Below are 22,505 nucleotides of genomic sequence, written 5' to 3'. Positions count from 1 at the left end.
ACTGACAAGGTTACTCCCCCCTCCATACACCTCCTTCCAGCCCACAACAAACAACTTCTTGCATCCATCCAGTTCCAGTTTCAACTTCTCCAAACCTTCAGCTCTGTCACTAGTTAAGGTTTCTAGAGAGGGGGAGAAGACTCAAGACTAGCATTGCCCTTCAACTGGGCACAGCAGGAAGCTCTTAGGCTCCCTGCATGCATTAAGACACACACAGAACTCAGATGCTTTCCCTAATTAAGGAGGCTTCCTATATTTAGACCACAAGGGACAAACAAATTGGCTTTGCTACCAGCACATTGCCTCTCAGCAACCTGCTACTTCACGTCCATCCTTTGGCCAGCTTATTCCATTCACTAAAGCTAGGAGAAAAAGCAGAAGAGCAGACAGCTTTTCTCCTGGGGTTAAGTCGCTTCCCTATCTTCCAAATATTAGGACAGTTGTTTATTTCCATCTTTTTCCATTCGTGGAAAGTCAGATACTTTCAGAAGCAGGAAATGTAACTGCTAAAATAATTCGTTTCCATTTGCAAGTTGCACGTAAGACCTGGAGATGGGACTATAAAATGTTCTACAAACACAGGCAGAAAAAGGACACTGAACCATCGACATATCCAACTCCAGTGAGGAGCTCTGAACGGGCAAGACTCTCACATGAGAGTCTCATCAAAAACCAGGGACTGAACCAGAAATTGTGCAGGGCCCTTCTTTGATGAAGGAAGCACAAGGCACAGCTCATCATGCAGCTCAAGACTGCCTGAAGAAATGTGAAACTAGTCTTGATGTGTTTCCATTTCTGTAACCAGTTTGGAAGATCAATTAACACATTATGAGCATCTACAGTAACTACAGAGGCCTTCAAACAGAATAGTTAATTTTGTCAAACTGCAAAACTAATTCCTCTAAAAGACAATTGTGTTTCAGCACCAGTTTGCTCTATAATGTAAATTTAAGGGTTTTATTTTAAGCCCAGTAGCCTTCCGGCTATTAACTGAGGTTGTGTGCTTTGCAAGCATCTTGTTCAAATCTTGAACATGTCAAATTCAGGAATAATTACGAGTTCTAAAGTCATGTTTCCAGAAAGCCAGGAAGGATGGGTTCACAGTCATGACAGTTCCCTAAAAATCTTCTCTACATAGCACCATCCATAATACTGAAAGTCCACAGGCTTGTCAGTTTACACTGAAGTTGAAGACATTCAGAACCAGGAAAAAATTTACTTGGATGACCAGAATATGCTTATTTTAAAAAAACTAAACAGTATGAAGCCAAAGTTAAGCATATCTAGGTAGTTCAGAGAGGCACCAAAGTAGGTTTTGTGGTTGTTTTCAAAGCACAAAAGGTACACTGAGCTTCAACTGGAGTTGAAAATAAATTCTGCAACAGACTGCAACTCTGCTAGTGAAACAGGTTTGTATTTCCTAGCCACACTGTCTTTCCCTTTCTCCCTCTTATATTTAGAATTAAAAATCCATTAACCTAAGTGTTCAAGCTTCCCCAGGAGGGTATCAGCAGATATTTACCCTGGTTTGGAAAAAGGAATTGATCCTATGTGGTAGCAATATCCAGACTGTTTCAATGTCTGGATCAACCAAGGGGACTGAGCTGCTCTTAAGGAACATGAAGATTTCAGTCTTGATTTCTCACCTGCTCCTTATATAAACCACATCAAGTTCTGCAGAGTTGATTAATTTATACCAAAAAATGATATTACTCCAGTATCCTATTATATACTAAACACCTTTTATTAAAAAAAAATCATGACAAATAAGCAAGATAATAGCAGGTATCTGTCTGGATAGGCAAATACATTCCTACAACAAAAAGGAAAACTAACTGTTGTAGTATTCCTATAACATAGAAGCACTTCACCTTCAGCATTTTTGTTTCTAGTGTTGAATTGGTGCAGGAATACATTTGCCTGTACATTCAGACACTTGTGTTCTGGTGAACTCTAATGAACTAGCCAGAACACACTTCTCCCCAGATAGTTGGTTTATTGTGGCTTCTTTCCTTGTCAGGCAAACCCTGACTTTAAACTTCTGTCACTTACTTTCTCCAGACTAACTTATTTATCTTGGTAGATAACCTAAGAACACTAACAATACAAAGAACAAAGTCATCTCAGTGTTTATCCTTTGGACAACATTCACTCCTTCCCTGTATGACTCAACAAAAACCTAGTTTACTACAAAAGCCTTGTTGGAATTAGGAGACAAATCATCATTTAAAAAAGAAAAAAAAAACAAAAAAGTTTGGGCTCTTCAAGTTACCTAAACACACTTCACACACAGCTTCCCATGGGCACTGCAGAAGTGAGTGCAGTTCAACAGCTAAATCTGGTACTGATGTATCAGGAAGATAATTGTCATTTAAAATATGGTTTCATCCCAGACTGAAAAAAAAAAAAATATGGACATCAGTATGTAAGAACTTTAGTTATCCACTTTAATACTGTTTTACTGCAGCAAGACAATCTTCCTTTAAAGCAATATAAAAATATTTAATCACCTTTACAGTAAGGTTATGCTATGTCCTGAGTTGTATTTTATAAAGACATGCAAGAACATGTGCATATTAAGCCATGAGTTTGCTTAAAGATATGGAAATAGCACAAGTTACACATTAGGAACACAAGTTCTTACCTTTGACTTGCAAATGTCAAGCTTCAACTAAATGCAGAGAAGTAGCAATTCACAGTAAAAATTAAGATCAAGTAAATTATTCTGTATTCTTCAATCTGAAGTGACCCCTGGTAACCAACTCAGTACCTCAAGCAAGTTTGTACTTACTGAACATCAACTCAGAGATTTCTGCCTAAAATCCATGAGGATAAAGTTGAATTTGCTTCTATTCAAAAAGTAAATCAGAAAAGTTTTGGCAAAAAAAGTAGACACAACATAAAAAAAGGAGCAGTAAGAGGTTTAGTAAGAGGAGTTTTGGCTCCTAATTCACTGCTTTGCTCCTGATGAAATGAAATGGAAAAAAAAACCCTGACCTCAACTGGCAGCATCTTGTTTTATGTAAGCAGAATGATGCTGCTGACAACATCTGAACACATAATGAGAAACACAATTTGCTCAGGTACTCAAAGATCTCCTTTAAGATCTTATGTGGTGTCAACTTCCATCTCAGTCCAAACCAAAACAAGGCAGGAATTTTTCATTCCCATAACTATAAAAATAAAAGCTGCCATAAACTATACAAGGAAAGCTTGCCATCAGGTCCAGGAGGACTGATCTTGAAAGTTTTCCTTTGGAAAGAGCTCAGATTGACACCAGCCATTTCTGTGCTCTGAACAGTCAACAAGATTCAACATCCAATTACAAAAAAAAGCTTTTTCTGCCTCTTTAAGCCCAAAAAGGAAAGCATAAAGAACCAGAATAGAAAAATGTGCAAACAATTGAGAACAACTTGGGTTGAATGGAATACCTGAACATCAGTTAGTCCAGAGTTCCAATTAGATCAAGTTGCTCACAGACTTGTCCAGCCAAGGTCTGAATATCTCCAAGGATATTCCTTCTAGATAACCTGTTTCAATATTAAGGTTGGAATCTTAATTAAACCCTGTTCAGAAAAATACTCCAAGACAAAGGAAGCCTTCACACTGAGCAAAACCAGAAAGCAAGGATAAGAATGTTCAGAATAATAAAGTCTGCCTCATTTTTACTGCAAGACTTTATTTCGAGTGGTTATGCAGTTGGGGCAACACAAATCTACATGGGAAGGCAAACATAGAAGCAAATGCTCAGAGCAGAGATGAAAAAGCATTTGCAATTTAGATAAACAACAGCTTGCTGTAGGAACAACCTCAGTATTCAGGTCTTGCATTTCTGAAACAGCTTGCTTAGTTTTGTACATCTAGATTCAAATGCCAAAAAACTGCTCAGACACCTTTCCTGGATGGAAGATTAAATGTTGAGGTAGGAAAGGTTACTTGGCAAGCTTAAATTGATCTGTCAGTCAAGTTCAGAGCTCTAAAGTATGTGTGTTTTATTAAAAGTAATACAATCTGTGTCATTAGATTGGAAATCCAACATCTGCCTCAGTTTCAGGTCCAGCTGACAGAACAGTTTTGGGTCTTCCCTGATGGGAGAGGCTTCCAGAATAACCAATGAAACCCATGTAGAAATACTTAGGGCTGAACCTCACATTCAATCTGCACAACTTAAAACTTTGGCATGAACTGAAGCTGCTTTTTTTCCAGTTACCATTACCACATGTACTAAAAACCAGCTCTTCCAAGAACCATGTAAGGAACAGGGGCCTGGTTTGGTGTTTTACTGCTTTATATACAACGGCTCAAGTGGTCAGAGCACTGGTGTGCAAACCCTGCTGTAAGGTAAGAGTCCTGACAGGGCAGGCGTGTTCTGGGGATGGATTTCTGGACCAGAAGTTGTTACAGGTGGTTGCACAATAAAGTAAACAAGGGAGGCAAAGCTGACAGCCTGAGACCTGTGCACTAATGACACAACAGGTATTTTCACTACTCATACACACCACAGAAATCACCTTAGGAAATGCAAGCACTGTGACCACCTGTGAAGCTTTAGCTCTGCTTCTTGTGGAATATGTATTGTCCCTAATTCCCTTCCATCCTTTCCTTCCCATACATCCTCACCCTCACTCAGTGAGGACATGACATGGACAATATTCTTTGAACCCAGAACTCTTCATTTTTATTAAGCTCTGTAGCCAGTGTAGAGTTCTGAATCAAGTCAATCTTTCATACACTGCTCAGTTTATAGCACCACCTCTGCTCAAGATCCACAGTTTTCACACTGTCCCATATGGTTAAGTGGCAGTAATATATTTTTAAAAAGGTTGACAAACTAAGCACAGGAAGAGTTCAAGGCATCAGAAGGATCATATAGTTTCAGCACCCAGAACAGATGTTTATAGCTCTTGAAGTGCTCCAGATTTTTACAGGATTCTGCTGGGAAATACAGCTCCACTACCTGGGGCCCTGAGCTGTGGAGGTGATCACTCAGGCCTGGAGTTGTTCATTTAACACCAAAACATAACTCTACACACACCTGTAAAAGTTTACTGGGAACTTATCAGCCAGCACCACAACCCAGGGCAGGGCAGGGCCACATCTTGATCTCCAGGATGGCAGCCACCTGACTCACCAGCCCACCACCTAGAACCTCTTGCCAGATAAAGTCACTATTCCCTCACCCAGTGCTTCCACAACCACCAGGTAATTTAAAATCCTATTGGGCCACCTGGAAGTTCTGGATTTCTTCTGACATCCAAAGCTATTGCAGCCTCTCCTTAAAATTATCTCAGTTATTACCTGGGCACTCACAAGACCAGTCAAAAGATCAGACAGTCTGTTAGGCATTTAAATGGCCAATGATCACACCTCCCACAAACAGCTTAATCTGATTATATTAGTTTATTGGCTCAGTTGCCCAGCACCTCTTTTGGAGAGTGATGAACTCCCTGGTAAGCCTTCAGAATAGAACAGGACTCCCATTTGGTAGGGTAGCTTCATCAACCCCCTCATTTATCAGGAAGCCCAGGTCATCAAGGACTCACATTAAAGCCAAAATGAATCCATGTACCTCATGCCCATCACCTCCTTTAAAAAGGTCAGCCCAAAAGCTGGGGGTGGAGCTGCCCACTTTGACCATAACACAAGTGAAAATCCCTTACCTGATTTGCTAATCTTTCCCCCCTTTGAAGTTTTCTTGCAGAGCAGCATATGGCAGTTTAAGCTACTAAAATCCCATACATGAGGGGGATGCATGCCTGCCACTAACACTTGAAGGATGTTCAGAACTTAAACATGCTCAAGCTACATTAATGCTAAAACCAGAAACAAAACAAGGTTCAGCAGGCTCTTGTACTAAATTCTTTTATACAAATCATCAGCAGCTTTTCCCTCCATACGCTTTGTTGCAGGTCTCCCAGTTCATTTGCTGGGCTCCCAAACCTGTCTCCAAGCCCCACAACTGGGCTGAACATCACCTTTCTGTACAGGCTCCACACCCAGGAATACTTTCATCTGGCTTTGGGCACTAGTTATTTCACTAACAACTTTTGAAGGAGGGTATTTTCTTGAAACCAGCAATGAAAAAGCCATGAAATGAGTTTTGAAGCCAGTACAGATAATACATCACAGGGCACCTGCATCAGCAAGGCATCACTGCCATGCTTAAACTGCACCTGCCTGAGCTTGAACTCTTGTTTATCTTATCAAAAGGATGTCAGGAGTCTTATGCAAGTTCACCTCTAACATACTTGTTATCCTCTTAGGAGCCACTGAATGTAATGTGAGTTAATGAATAACACAGTAAGAATTATTTCATTATCCCCATGATGAAAGAGAGCCACCTAATTCTTGGATGTGATGTCAGCCTTGAGAACCAGCCAGTGATACTTACCCAGGCTTCCACTGCTCAATCAAGTGCTACACCAGTGGTGTTTGTAGTGAAAGCCTTGCAGACTGCACTGACAGCTCAAGCAAGCTTGCCAGAGCATGAAGCAAAACTACTGAGAGCAGTCTCAGGAAGAATTAAAGTAGGAAAAGTGAGGAAGCCAAGCCTGTCATTTTGCTCCCACAGGACAGGAGAGGGGGGGGGTTTAGCAGAATACATTTAATGCCCAGGCCTGGCACAGCTATGGCAACTGATGCAGTCACAGTGTGTCAGCTTGACATTTTTCTTTTTTCTTACCTCTGCTTCTGGAGTCTCAACCCCCCTCAAAGTTCCCACCTGTGTCTGGTCCTGCCTAAGCCAACCTGGCTCTAACACTCCATCAGATACCCAAGATACTTCCAGGGGAGTCTGAAGCAAGGCACAACTCATCAGCAATCCTGTCTTCTGGTATTCCAGGCTACATCACTTTTGGTTCAGGTAATGACTTTCACTACAGAGCCAGATGCCTTATGAATTTAAGTAGATGTTTGCTCCACTGTAAAAAATACACCCATCTCCTGCTGGAGGTAAAGACACCATCATATGGGTAGGGAGGGGGACAACCACAAGAAACACTTCCTCAGCATACCAAAGTCCTCCTTCAGGTCACCAAGACATCCATCTGGGAGGAAAAAAACAAGCTTTAAATTGCCCAAAGAGCTTGTATGCTTAAAACACTGACCAATTCTGCCAAGGAAATGGTGTTTAGAAAAGTGTTTTACTTATTTCCCAGCCTTGAAAGAACATCTTCATTGGTATCAGAACAGCTGTGCCAGGCAGTGCCCTTCAGATAGTTTGATTCTTGGGACATATGTTCCTTCCTGTCCAGAACACCCTGGTGCTTCCTTTAAATTATGCAGTCAGGAGCAAGCTCAGAGACAGGAGAGCAGCAGACATTTGAATAGGTCGTACCAACCCATGACAGAAACTCACAAGTATTACTTAAGTTATTCCCCTCTAAAAACTTGGCTGAGGAGAAATAAACCAGTAGCCAAGGCAAGCTAATAGCCTGAGTGAGAAGAATAAACAGAAAACCTGGGAAACCAAAGTTAGAAGATGGATTTCTCCTGCAGGTGGAAAACCAGCATTGTCTTCCTGGTGTGTCCTGTTCAAGGAAAGAACCCAACCTCAGCTGTGCCAACGATTTTCTCTACGTGCACTGCAGAAACAGAGATGCCTTCTCTTTTGAAGGAGTCAGATTTCCCCAGGACCTGCAGCTAAGCAGTCACACAGTAGTGAGTTTGCCCAATGCATCCAAAGGGAAGAATAATTGTATCCTCCTCCAAATCAGACTAAAAGAAACACTATCTTCAAGCCTAGCATGTGCTCTTCTGTCATTCTCACATGAGGGTGCACATATAAGATGTATTAATTTTCAAGTCCTGGCATCACAATCACTCTGGCAAGAATGCAATGCTGAAGTATATTTAGAATGGTTCTGCTAATATGATAGGTGGCTTCCATACTGCTGTTAAGGTATCCTGGACTTGAAAATCACCATTGTTCTAGAAACATCCATCTTAAATTCTTCAATAAGCACTCAAAATACCTGTATTTAAGCTACAATGCCAATCTCACAGCAGCATCTGCAAAATTAATAAAAAATTTAGCAGCATACACTATCAAAAGTTGCCTTTGGGGAAGTTTCTATCATGCTAGAAGCTTCTGAACGGGTATGGAAGAGCATTAACACCCAACTACATCTCCCATAAAAGGACACCCATGTGCAGGCACTATGCTTGAGCCTTGAAGTCATCATCTCCACACAAGTACTTTGAGGTGCTTCCCCAGTTAGTGCCCACCCACCTACCTGCTGAGCTGTGCCTACAGAGCTGGAAACCAGTGCCTAGAGGGAAGCACAAGGGTCCAGCATGAGGTAAGAAACAAGTTTGAGATGGTATGTGATTTAAGAACTTAATGGGCTAGAACTGATGCTCTCATTTGTGGCATCTGACTTGTTCAGTGATAACTGCTTGGAGTTTGATCACATGCTTGCATTCCCCACTGAGTCAGAGCTGTCCTTACACAAGACAGAGTTTTTCAGAGCTTCTGTGGGCTATTAGGAGGCTGTATCTGTCCTGTTCCTGCAGCAGTGCTGGTTAACCAAGGTGTCATGCCAACAAAACTGCCCAAGCCACCTGCAGCCAAGAGATTAATCTTTACTGGAAGCATCCTTAGTGCTATGTCCCACACCAGCTCTATAGAAAAACTGCCCTAGAGCCCTTAAGTAAGGTTCTTTTCACCTAAAATCATATCTTGACTCCTTTTAAAAAAGGCCCACATTCTATTCCTTAGTGAACAGTTCTTCCCTATTATGGACTCCCACGTCAGGAGCCAGACACATCCTTGATTCAAGTGTGTGGTTTGGTGGGAGGACAGGACAGAAATATCCAACTGTCCTGAACTGCAGAGTTCTCTGCTTAAATGCACCTAAACATCATCACAAGAAGGAAGTAAACAATATCATCCAGACCCTCCAGGGAAGCATCATGAGTTAAAACAAGTTCTTTGGTGTTCATATGCAGAGAACAAGCCACCCAGACATTCCCCATATTGACAGAACAGTTGTTATCCTCAGCAGCTGTAAAGCCACTTCAATTCTTCCTGCATACCCAAGTTTTTTACTGGCATTAAGTAGCTGCCTAAGTGGGAGAGAGTTGTAAAGCCATTCTGTCACCACCACTATTTTTTCAGAGCTTAAAAATTAAATCAAGTATTCCACTACTGGAATTTTCATTACTAGGAAGCTATTCCATTAGGGTTATGGTTTGTTCTCCCAGTATGGTAAAAATCAATCAGTTCAATGCTTTCAGTTAATTATTATTGCTTAGCTAAGGTGAATGCAAACAGAAAACTGAAAAGCATGAAACAATCAGCAGGAAACCAAGCTCAATTGCTTTAAGATAAACTGAATACATCATGATTGCTTGTAAATGTCAGGGAAATTCTCACAAGCTCTAATAAGCATGAAAAATTTAAAGCCCTGCTGTTTAGAGCACGTCAGAAAATGACCACAGAAAAATTATACAGCGAGGTAAAGACTGATTTTTTTTTATTGGATCTAACACTTGGATCAGAATGAAGAATAGTTTGATATTATCTTTAAAAAAAGAACTGGAACCTGGATGCAGTATTTCCAGGACATTCTGTCAAACTTTGATTCTCTCAGCAACAAAACATAAATAAGCATGAATGATTCCCTGGAGTCAAAACCCAAGGGACTGTGGTTCTCTAGAGCTTCTTCTGCACAGATCAAAGAGTACCTTCAGCCACACTCATCTCTCATTCTCCTGAGAGAAAGGAGATACAGCAGCCAGGATCTGATGGAAGGCAGCAGTAAGATTCAGCCCAAACACAGCCCTATTTTCCACAAGGGCTACCAGTTCCCTGTAAAGTTTCACTGAAAAGGTTGAACTGGGAGCCATTCAAATGGGTACTTCAGCTGAAACTGACAGTATGTGTTCAAGCTATAGATGAAAGCTCCTGAACTTAAAAACCTGTAGGAGGGACTTCTATAAAACAAGGAGCTTCACTCAGCCAGAGCAGCATGCTAAGAAAAGAAGTGAATAGACAACTAGAAAGAGTGATTCAAGTGTCAGTCTTCATGAGACTAGACAGGACAAAGTGCTTTTTGTTTCTGCCTTTGAGATCTTAACAAATTGAAAATAGATTAAATGTGCTAGCAGGCTAGCTGCTACCTCACAGCCTGATACATGATCTCATGGAAGAGATGTGCCAATACTCTGAGGTAACTTACACCAGAGCAAACACAGCAATGCATACATTCTGTTTGCCTTGTAAGAAGTTTAAAGCAAATCATGTCTTTACAGCATTACAGTAAGCTGACAGGTAATCATTTTGCTTCGTTACAATAAAGCCTCAGAAATAAGAACCAGAGGTCCCAGCTGTATAGCTGTTAAACAATAGGAATAACAGAAATGTTAAGTGAGAGCAAGGAGGAACAGCTGCTTGAGCACAGTCACCAGAGGAGGCTGTATTATCTCTAACAGGCTCTGAAACACAGGTATTTGTGGTTGGTACATTTTTCACATAACCTTGCAAAGTTCACCAGCACCATTTTTTTGCAGCTCAGTGACTCAGTTACTGAATAACTTCAGTATGAAGTTTCAGTGCACTAGTTCTCATTCCTGATCAAATCCATAGCTGCCTTAACACCTCAAAAACCAACAACCCCACTCGTGTGTAACTCCCCAGGATGAAGCACACGTTATCAGTGGGAAGCACATGAACATTTATCAAGTAGCATATCAAATCCGACCACAAACACTCAAATAAAGCCAGCAATTCAACTGTTTCAGTTAAAAATTAATAAAATATTTATGAGAAAAAGAAATGCATCTGCTTTCACTTCCTGCATAAATCTTCCATACAACTCCAGCAGCAGCACAGGTACACAACCCAGTGCAAGAGAGGAGAGAGGGAAAGCCTAAGAGAGCTGCAAGTTCTGCAGGGAACAAGTTCAGTTAGACTGAGACAGAGCAGGGTCAGGAGTTGCATTTTGGAGGGATAATTTGAGATCAGTAACAACTGCAATCCTCTCAGTATTCCTGTTCCAGGGGTTCAGCCAACATGTATCCAGAGCAACCCCATTACTCTGCACCCATCCCAGACTGCAGCACATGACCAGCACCCAACCTAGTGAAGGCTGTTGTAGGTCAGCAACTCCAGGATTGAGAATATTCTACCTGCAGAAGCAAGATAAAGTGCTTCAGAAGCACTTGTTAAATATTTTACTTGCAGTAACCCTGGTCTAGAAGCATTGCATTAAAAAAAAAACCCTCCTCTCCAGAGTATATCAGTTCAGTCATGCTGAACACAGCACTGAGAGTGCAAATTAAAGTCAAGAAATGCAAAGGGCTGAAGCAACACAGAAACAAAGGTTAAGTTGCAGATTTCTACCTTGAATCTGTCTGGAAGGAAGGCTGTGTCACTTGGGATATGGAGTGAAAATACTGGAAGGAAGAGAAAAAAAACATTTGAGTTGCTATGAGCATACCTCAGCTCCCAGCTTAATATGAGCAACGTTTCTGTGAAAATATTGCACCAAGCTACCTCAAAATACTAAGAATAGCTGTAATTCAAGCCTACAATTTTACACAAAAATAAAACAACTTGTGCTACTTCTCCCTTTGAAAATTCAGTGAGGCTCAAGAGTATTGCAAACATAACTAGATAAATTAGAAGATTTATTCCTTTGCTTCAGAACCAAAGCTCTAGGACTCTTACATTCAACCTACTTCATCACCAGTCACTTTTATTTTTAAGATATTCCATACATCCAGTATGTGTTATAGTATTTGTCCAACCTATTTTCTCTATAGAAAATATTAATTAGTAAGGACTTTTCTTTCTTACTCCCCAAATAGAAAGCCTGGAAAACTGAGACCAGATACAGTGCAAGCCACATCACTTCCAAGCTCAAGCTGAAGTTAGATGCTCTTCATTTCAGAAGCACTTTGACAGATCTCCAGAATTTCACAAGCAAAAACTCACCAGCAGACTAAGTCCTAATTTAGTTCAGCACTGTACAAAAAAAAATGAAGAATGAAAAAGGTGTAATGAGACAGGCCCAGCTGTTTGTTTTCTACAGGTCACATTTACTTCTTTCTGCTAAAGGAAGAAGAATTACCTGCCCAATAAGTTTGGAGTGACACACACCTTGGTATTTAAATCACCCAGATGGAGCCATGTAGGACAGAGGTGAACAAGCAGGAGCTAACTATTCAAACAAATGCAGGTTTTAACAGGATAAATTCCTATTCCATACATAGGCTTTAAAGGTTACAAAAACTTTTGTTGAAGGAACAGATCAGCACCTGGCAACGAGTTTTTATAACACAGCAAAACTGCTTTGAATTCCATGTAGAGGCTGAGCTGCCACACAGCACAACCTACAGATCCCCAGCTTCCCAGGCAGGCTCACAGCTCTCTCTTCCATATTCTTCCATGCAATAAACATCATTACATAAACTACTACACTACATAAAAACATTGTTTAAACTTGAGTTCTGGTTAAAGTGTTATTTTAAAAATATAATAAAAGTAACAAAGTCACGGGCACAATTTCTGAAAGGTTCAAACAAAGCATCTCTTCAGAGCTCAGCAGATTCTTGAGACAAGTTTCAATCTATCCTGTTTGTTCCAACATGTACAAACTCGAAGTCAAGTCTTCCACCACCACTCAGCAGAGTCACCCAGGGGAGAACACGATGGCAAAACCTGACTAATTGCTACTGAAATACAGGACTGACTGTGTTTTTCTTTTGCAAACATGATGGATGTACAAACATGATGATTGTTTAGTTAGCTACAAATAGTCAAACAGATCTTAATATCAACCCACACAAGGATCCTATTCTTCCTTCTTAATTTTCTGTAGTTAAACAGGAGGCTTAAAGTTCTAGAAACCAGGAAAATTATGGATTTTTTTGTTTATTTCATTAATTCATGAAAGTTCAAAAACTGACCTTTGATAAGCAGTGAAAAAACCCAGCTGGCTACATCTGCAGCCCCACCACAAATGTTATTCACAGCAACATCTTCAGACTCCTGAGTATCTTTCTAGCAATAAAACCACCCACCAACCCACCTGAACAGATTCAAGTATTCTCTGCACCTGCTACCATGCTCCAAACCCAGCCTGGAAATTCAAACTAGCTCTAGGAATTCTTCAGTTGTCTTGGCAAGAGTCAGTATAAAAATTGTGGAGTTTAGGCTCATAAATTAGTTTTTGGAGAGTTTTTCTGGCACTGAGCCTTTCTTTAAACCGTAAGCTTAATTAGATTCTCCCCATCCTCCCTCCTTGCTTTTAAGATGGTAATTATTGCACAAACTTAAGTCAATTTTTACCCTTTCATGACAAGTCACTTCAGACTTACTGCTTTTGGCAAGGCTTATTTTAACTTCTCACTCCTTGCCTTCAGTAAGTAAACTCAGTTGAGCTCAGTAACAAACATAACTGAATCTACAACATCTTTTTAGAAAAAAAAAATTCTCTTAACCATCAGTCTGCTTGGTCTGCTAGAACTGACACATGGTAGCAAGTGCTTACAATGAGACTAAAAGACTGAAATAGTTGGAGGAATCCGAAAAAACAAATAATAGTTGTAAGTATTTAGCAATTGAAAGGAAGCAAAATAAAATTAAGTCATATTGCAATCTGGGGCCTTTGAAATACATTCAAGTATGAGTCTTCACCCTATTAGACCTCTAATTTGTATGCCAAGCAATTTAGGTCTAGGAACAGGTATGGTAGAAGAAGTGAAGGAACTACAGGGCTGGCCAAATACCTCTGTGTGAGCAGTGGTACCTACTGCTCAGTTTTAAAAAGGACAATAGTTTGAAATAGTAATGTTTAGAAAAATACCAGAGATGGCACAGCAGCATGGAACTTACACTTCGGTGAGTTGCCAAACTATTTCCTCCCCAACCAGAACAAATCAAATTGTCTTTTGCAAGAGGAAAAGTCTTCATACCTTAGTGGTGAATGAGAGCATGGCAGTGCAAGGAATGATGCAATACACCATTAACTTGAAGAGGACTGCTCTCTGGGTGTGACCCACAGAAAGGACAGGAGCACCTCAACCTGGACCTTATACAAACAACTTATTAAAAACTACTCTTCAGAAAATAAGAGATAGATCTTATTGTTCTTATTACATTGATCTCACACTTGTCAAATCAAACAAAATCCTTCCATCCTTTGACCACAGGTTGCATCCTCCCCATGACCACCACACCCACCCAGCTCAGGCATCAGTCAGGGCAGTGACAGTAATGAACCCATCCACCCTCCACAGGTTTCAGGACTGCTTCCTACCCCAAACTGATTACAACAGCAGGCTTGGCATTGCTTTTTCCTCTAAAGAACTCCCATTCTTGGACCCTTCCAGGGCTAGGTGACCCCCAGCCTTTCCAGAGTTCATAGGAAGTTCCTATGTGATCAAAACACTGCAAGAGCTGGAATGACCCAGCAACTGAGAGCTAGACAGCTCTTTCCCAGCCTACCAGTCACCACTTGAGAAGCAAAAGATAATTTGCCTGGAGTAATGAGCTAAGTATAGAGCCACCAGGAGGACAGCTCTACAATTATTTTTGCATTTCTTTCAATACAAGTGAAACAGCTTAGGAAGAAGGAGGTTTCAGCTGCCAATAGGATCAGTTACAGAAGCTATGCCAAAGCAAAGAAACAGTGACCTGGTGCTTAATGTACAAAATCATGCAAAAGCAGCACCACCAGTTAAGATTCAGCATCTTCTTAATCACTGGAGGTTTTTTTTACCATCCTCAGTTCATTACCATATTTCAGCATTTATGGGAAACCTACCCTTCTTTTAGAAAACCCCAACAATATACTCATCATGTGTAGTCCTCTCACTAGGTCAGTGTTTCACAGTTATCCTCATCAATTATCAGCATTCATCCTGTCATTTAAAAGCTAAAATTCCAGTCTGACATGTGGCAGACATTGTGGTTCCAGCTACTAAAACCTGCAGAACTGAAAGGGGGTGGGAAAACAACATGACAGAGACCAAGCATGTTGGTACCACTATGCAGCTATACAAGAATTTACTATTTTCTGAAATTAGACATGAATGAATATTTATTATTCTCTCACTTGAACAACTGTTGATTTTTACTTATGCAGCTATATAACCACCAATATCCCATATGCCTCCTACAGATTTTGCAAAAAAAGCTGTACCACCAGTTTTCCTGTGAGGAAATTACCACATAAATACCTTAATAAATAGTGTAAGCACCTGTAGTGTACCTGTCTGTTCAGTACACCTATCAGTATGCTGAAGCTGTACTACCTTTTATCATGAAATAGGAGTTTTAGAGTTTTTCCTCTTCTTAGAAGTCTTAACTGACCAGATACTTCCCCTGTGTTTTGCCAGAACACAACCCAGAAACAAAATATTAAACACTTAGACACGGATCTCCAAAACTGAAAATTTCCATGTGGCTTCTCCCTCCAGTTCCAATTTACTCATCTGTTATGTACAGGGATGCTCTGGAGCAGTGAAGTACTCTAACCAAACACCTCCAAATCATGTGATACTCATGCTTGAGTCTGAAGGGATTAAGAGATTCCAGACCAAAGTAAAAGAAAACAAGCAAGCTATTGTATTCTGAATTAGAAAACAACTATGGCTTGACCATAATCCACTTGCCAAACCTACAGGGAAAGCTTAGCAGCCCTCAAAATATTTACCTTGTCCCATCTTCCTCCTTTTTCCTCAGAGAGTACAGATTTTTCTCCAAGTGCAAAAAGGTGCATTCTTTTGGAAGTTACCCAAAGAAAGGTTCACTGAACATAGACAAAGATGATAATTTAATTACAATGGGTATCCAACCAGAATATAATGCCCTGTTCACAGCAAATTCCTGCTACCAGCAATGAGAGAAAATTAAGAATCTGAATTCTCAAATGTACTCATGACTGCTATGCCCACAAATCACCATACAATTAACAAACAGGAATGCTTAATTGTAAAGATGAACATTTGCTTTATAAGGATCAGTCATTAATTGCATGAAAAGCTTAAAAAAAAAACATGCAGTGCTTAGATACAAAGTAGGAGAAGGTCTGCAGGCAGAGACAATAAACTTGCAAGTTTACATTAAGTACACTTCACCAGCTTCCATTTATTAAAGGAAAAATAACCAAAATAACCTCAAAATACCATCAGCTTAGACATTTTAGTCAGTTTACTAGGATCAAAAGTTCAACAACACCTACATTACAGTGGCATATTTGTTCTCAAAAATGAAAAAAGGAAATAGGAACACTCAAATACAACCATAAAATCAAAGCCATCAGCTCACAACACTTAAAAAGGTGTTTCTGCTCTAGCCAGACCATAGCAAATTTTGATTAAAAATGGTAGAGCAATCTCCTCACATTACTTTTAAGCAAAGCTGCTCTGTGATACAGATGAGTTTTCTTCTCATTTTGGCTCTTCTGAAAGCCTGAATGCACAGAGAACCCACAGAACAGTAAAAGTCAGCCTTGGTAACAGTAGTTTTGAAAGTTAAAGACACTGAAGGCTGGAGGCAAGTAAAACTGAGGTCAGTATTCAGCTGCAACAAGTCCAGAACTAGGTCTGAAAAGGTCTCAAAGCAACAAGCAGCATAATTACAAAGAGCAAAGCTTCACAGCATCTCATTTTATCTCGGGTTGAAGTTTCAATGATAGCTATTACAAGCTTACAGATAGCAATGCAGTAAGCAAAGCTTTCACAGGTACACATTTAGGTCAATTATGGTACAAGAGATGAAATCAGACAGCCACAGCAACTGCTTTCCTCCCTTTCCTCATCTACTTGCAGAGAAAAGGAGTCAGGCTGCTGGTCCCCTCCTAACTACCAGACAGGAAATTTCAGGGGAACACTTTCCACTAATTCCAACCCTACCTGCAACCACTTCTATGAGCAGGTAGCATCACTTCTATGATTTAAACTCATTCTGAAAGCACACAGAGGTAGCCTAAGAGTAACAGAGCTTAATACTACCTCCACTAGTAGACTGGATCATTGTAAGCTGTTCTGTACACCAAAATTGAGTCTTCAATAGTACTGGAAATTATCTTACCCATGAATATCTACTATAAGATGTTAAATACAATAAAACTGCACAGTCATAAGTGGTTACAGTGTTACAGAAGTGAAAATAAATTGTTCCTGATCTCTCCTTATGACTTCTTGCAATCAGCCTTCAGTTTCACTCACAGCTCTTCAGTACTTTCATCTGCAGTATCTAACAACTAAGTAACTGAAATCAAATTCTAGTAGTCTACCCTTGACCTTGGAGGTGCTAAACCCTCCATGACAGAAAGACTCAAGGAAAGATTTGATTTTCCCAGCTATTTCCTGAAATCCTGCTACCAACTGTACAGAAACTATCAAAAAAAAAAAAAAAAAAGCACTCTACTTGCACAGAACACTCAATCCACACAGAAACTGAGGAGTCATACTCAGAGGACTTGGAAGGCTTGTGATCCACACCACCCCTGGATGCAACATGCCCCACAGGCAAGTCCTGCCTTGGCTCCACTCTCCAAGGGCAGTAAGAAAGCCAACCAAACTCACCTTGCTTTCAGTCTGCACCTCTGAAGTTGCAGGCAGGCATTTCTGTTCCTTCCTCACACAGGTGCTTGGAAAGTTTTCCCAGAAGTGGAGAAAGCACTAGAGAAAACAGTTTCATTCTCACAAGATGCCACCTCTTCCCAGCTGACCCAGGAGTCAGCTTTCTTTTCCAGGTAAAGCAAAAGAGAAACTATTTTGACTTCTTCCTAAAGCTCTGCCCTTTGAGGTGACACTACAACATTAAGGCCCTGACTACAGCCCTGGTTTTGAGTCCCAAAGTTGGAGAAGCAAATGAGGCTCACAAAAAGACAAACTGTTCTAAGAGTGTTTCTCTAAGTAATGACTATACCAGTGCATAAATATCTGGTATTATAAAGAAAAACTACAAAGATTTAATTATAGCAATGCAGCAGTCTCCCTACACAAATTCAACTGGAGCTGAGTGGGGGAAGTGGAGTTGAATGGAAAGTGCATTACTTCCCTCCCACTGACTATAGAAACTAAACCTTGTAGAATGCCAGATCAAAAATATTTAAAACTATTTAAATTGTGTGCACAGGGCACCTCACCATACAGACCAGCACTCTTATTATATGAGATCTCTATTTTAAACTATTTTGCTTTCAGAAGCTTCACCTAAAGCATGAGGTACAGCTTTCTACTGGTTTTTCTCAAAGTAAACCTTCCCATGCTCTTCAAACAGGGTAAGACCAGAAAAGAGTCTTTGGTAGAAGTCTTATCCATGGGGACAGTGTACTCAGAGCACAGGAGAAGCACATACAGGTGCAGTGACTTTGACAGTGTTTCCTTAAAAAGTAGGAAGCCAAGATGAAAATGAAAAGCATTTGCTCATTCTTTTTTCCAGTAAAAGACACACAAAGCAGGACCTGAGAGAGAAGGATCCTGCTCATCTGCTAGACACAGCAGCAGTCAGGTGCTATTTCAGTCTCTGAAATTAAAGCAATATAAAAAAAACCCAGCTGAAGACATCCAATATTCATAAGCATGTTCACCCTTGAGGTCACTAGATGTCAGCAGAACTGGCCCAGCTCAAAAACCCAAGTACTTTGATTTTTACCTTACAGGATCTAATAGATCCACTGATCAGCCCAAACCTTCTCAGGAACCTAATTCAACAAGCTGAAAAGCACATTTAATGCTTCCTATAGCCAAGTTAAATGTATTCACAGCTTCTTCTTTCAAAGCTCTCTCAGAAGAGAAGACACAGTACTGTAAGGGCATCAACATTCATGTGCCATGAATGCCCAAGAAGCAGAAGAGCTTTCCAGCTCTCCTCTCCCACAAATGCACACCAGCTACCACCCCAGAGAGTGTGAAGGAGCCCGACCCAGTCCTATGGAAACTGTCACTCTGCAGAAAGTGCAGGAGTGATGGGACTAGGACTGGCTGGAGCAGAACACAGCATACAGTCTGAGACCAATATACACAACAGAAGGAAGACAGAAGCAAAACCAAAGTTCAAGCACCTGGACAAGTCTTTCCTACATGAATATTCACTGTCTGTTAGGCCACACTGTGGAAGCCAAGAGGCCAGTGGCAGCCTTGCCACGCAGTCTCTAAAGTTCAAACATTTGCACATTTCCAGTTGCAGCTCCCACTACAAAGAACACACCCCAGTCAGGGTTGCTGTCTGTTCTGACTGCCCCTCCCAACACCCAGCTCTTCACAAGGAGCCACGGACTAACACCAAGTTTCTGATTTCATGCAAGTTTTGAGCTGATTTGCCATTATAAGCTCAGGCTTCACTGCACTAGTTCTGATGCTTCAGGAGATACATAATAGCTGAAGGTGACCACGACCATGCTGTTCACACCCTGGAGAATAACTCCATGAAGAAAAAAGCTTTGGGTAGATAAGCATCTCAGATGAAAGCCATCAACTGCAGAGTCAACCTCATTTCCACCTTGGCCAGTTTAGTGCATCCCAGTGATCACTGCAAATGACACTGAGATGAGCTGAGCAAGGCAAAAGACAACTTGCTTTGCAATCTCTAGGCCTTTGTTTCTTTGATGTTCTGTCCACTTTCAACTAACACTGCTCTAAAAACTTGCATTTTTAGAGTATTTGCAGTGTAGTACTGTTGGTTTAACTTCTCTTAAAAAAAATTTAAAAATTTAGCACTAAGGTTTTTTAGCATGTTCCTCAGGACATATTTCATTACTGGCATGACTGGGCACTTGGGTGAGAGCTTGTCCCCAAGCCATCCCATCAATGCCATTTTATAGTTTTTCACTTCATTCCTTGTAAAGAGAAAAAATAACAGACTAATTTCTCTAAAATTAAGTTCCATTAGAAACTTGTTCAAAGTATTAACTTTTTCAGAAGTAGCAATACTTCAATACAACAGCTTGGACAAGTTTAGCTGCAATATCACTTAAAAGGCCATCCAGCTTCAAAATGTCATGAAATCAAACTCCCCCAGAGAAGGACAACAACCACCTATTAAGGCAGTCATATTTAGGGGGTTGCTTTTGTTTGTTTGGGGTTCTTTTTTTCCCTTATCAGAGGTTGGAAGGATTCCATCAGATACATCAGAGGAATTACAAGTCATTAGTTGCTTCACTCATGCATATATATATATATATATATATATATATATATATATATATATACACACACACACACACACACTCCAAAAATCTTCAAACCGGATCATACCAAGCTTACTTTGTTGCAACTACTTTTTGTAACACTCCTGAGAGAGCACACATCTCCTAAGTATTCAGCTACCCCTCCACTAAAACATACAGGACGTGCTTCCTGTTAACACCTTGCCTTGCATTCATATTTACATGTCAAAACCACTGCTGCTTTCTAAACTTCAGATTAAGCTTCCAGTCAGAGAAGCTTCAGAAGATGAAGTAAAGCTACGTATCAGCAACTGTATTTGAAAGTTAAGCTTTTAAAAGCAGTGCTTTCTGGTGGCCATCAGAAACTCCCAAAGTAGCTCATCCATTACAATTCCCGTTCCAGGAAGCCTTCTGCTCTGCTCCTCCTCCCCAGCTCACTCTGCATGACTCGAAGCTGCAGTTTCACCACACTTTCAGAGGCATATTGCTTGCTAAAGGTGAGCAGAGCACCTCTGGCTCATAGTCCCCCAACACCACCCAGACTCTTCCCAACAGACTAGAAGTGGGAGATACCACTGCTTTCCTCAAACCAATGCCATACTTCTTCCCTGATACCAGAGGCTGCTCCTCCCCTTAGATTTGGCCAGCAAAGCCTGGTTGGAGGCTTTCCTTTTGGGTTAAAACATTACCTCCCAGAATCACTACTGCCTGCTGGCATCCACCTCTTATACACCACCACCAGAAAGGATTAAACAGACAAGGGGAAGAACCAGTCTGGGCTACTCAGTTTCTAGCTTACAATTGGATTTCTATGATATCAAGCACATTCTTTCAGTCCTTCTCAACTGTTCAGCCCAAAGCAAGGGGATGGAGTATTTGCTGTTCCTGTTATTTATCAACCACATGCTGAAAAATGAGAGTTGCCCCTAAGCAATGCTGCAGTTTGTGCTCTCTGCTCATCCCACATGCAGCAGAAACAAGAAGCCAACATGCATGCAAATCAACACTCCCACCTGGAGCCAACAATCCTGCACCCTTGGGGATTAAAGCATCCAAGGTAGCAGCTGTGGTGCATTAGGAGTCAAGATCTTCAGTTCCTTACAGGGCACAGCAAGCCTCAGTAAAAAAGTCAGTATTTCAAATTCCTAAACTAGCACTAGCTTCAATTTTAGGTACCTAACACAGGCAAGTAAATCACCCAGAAATTTTGAAGCCCCACAAAAGTAGTCATTTTTTATCAATCCAGTTAATTCACAAGAATTACAGCATCAGCTGAGTGCTAGGTATTGGCCTAAAGCTTTCCTGACAAGCACCAAGAAATGATGGCACCATTATCTAGAAGAGAACTAGAACTGTAAATCACAAAGCTCAACTCTGAGTTAAAGCACATATGGGATCTAACAGGCAGATCTTTGTACCACCAGCTACTCAAACTAGCAACAAATGCAGAAGAGTTGCACCTTATGGCTTTGACAGTGTAGTACTTGTTTTGAAAGAAATGTAACTATTAGTTTGATTCAGCCAATTAATGTAACTATGAAACAAGTGGACATTCTAGTATCTGGATGGACTTTTCATTCTCCCTTACAATATGCAATAAGCTCTAATGTACTACCTGGAGTCACTTGCTCTGGAAGACACCACTGGTATCAGGCAGAAGAGTTGTCTCCCATTATATCCAGTTACAGCTCCCAGAAGGAAATTGCTAGAACAGGAACAGCCATCCCATCCCCTTGATCTCTACAAGGGAAAAGATCTCAAACTTTATGCTGGATCCTAATCCATTTCCTCCAGTTCAGTCTGTGGAGACACTTTCTCCTTTGTTACTGCAGACTGCTCAGCTTTGTGCCCATTACTCCAGCAATACCTTTCTTTAAGTTACTCCTTTTTATGGGTTAATTGCCAGCACAGCACTGCACAACCACATTCCTCCTACTCATGAAAGGCTGACAACACACTTGTCTCCACCATCCTGGGTTGCATGTAGGTGGAATAAGATCCAAGATAAAATATTGTATCCTCTCTCTTCAGAATCTCAGGCATGCTCCATTTCTATCTCCTCCAGCTGTGAATGGCCAATTTTATTAAAAAAGAATATATATGAGAGCTTACCAAGCTGACCTATTTCACCTGCTTGGTATCATTTGTGGGTTGTATAGCATATTACCTAAGCAGGCTAACACTGATGTTTTAATAATTGCTAGTGCAGACAGTTACTGTAATGGGTATTAACACAGTAATAGGTGCATATAACACTGCCAGAAAGAGAACCAAGTTTGAGCCTCAATGCATAACTCTCATAATTCAAAGTAGGACAAGAGCACCTTCTAAAGCAAGTGTTCAAAAAAACCCACCACTGCTCAACAGGACTGCTTCTTC

At 40.7% G+C, this 22,505-nt stretch overlaps 1 protein-coding gene across 6 annotated transcripts in view; it reads right to left on the bottom strand.

The window, feature by feature from the left end:
- Nucleotides 1-22,505, bottom strand: part of MTMR3 (myotubularin related protein 3) — a 78,948-nt gene that overhangs the window by 54,738 nt on the left and 1,705 nt on the right. Inside the window, exon 3 of one of the 6 annotated variants that reach the window (XM_071763560.1) lies at nucleotides 21,742-22,191. The exons of the other annotated variants lie outside the window; for them this stretch is intronic. The gene's annotated coding sequence lies outside the window, so the exon portion shown is untranslated. The remainder of the gene's footprint in view (nucleotides 1-21,741; nucleotides 22,192-22,505) is intronic. 6 annotated transcript variants of the gene reach the window in all.

This window comes from Heliangelus exortis, chromosome 19 (genome assembly GCF_036169615.1).
Source record: "Heliangelus exortis chromosome 19, bHelExo1.hap1, whole genome shotgun sequence".
Taxonomy (NCBI): Eukaryota; Metazoa; Chordata; class Aves; order Apodiformes; family Trochilidae; genus Heliangelus; species Heliangelus exortis.
This window is presented reverse-complemented; position numbering and strand designations above follow the sequence as displayed.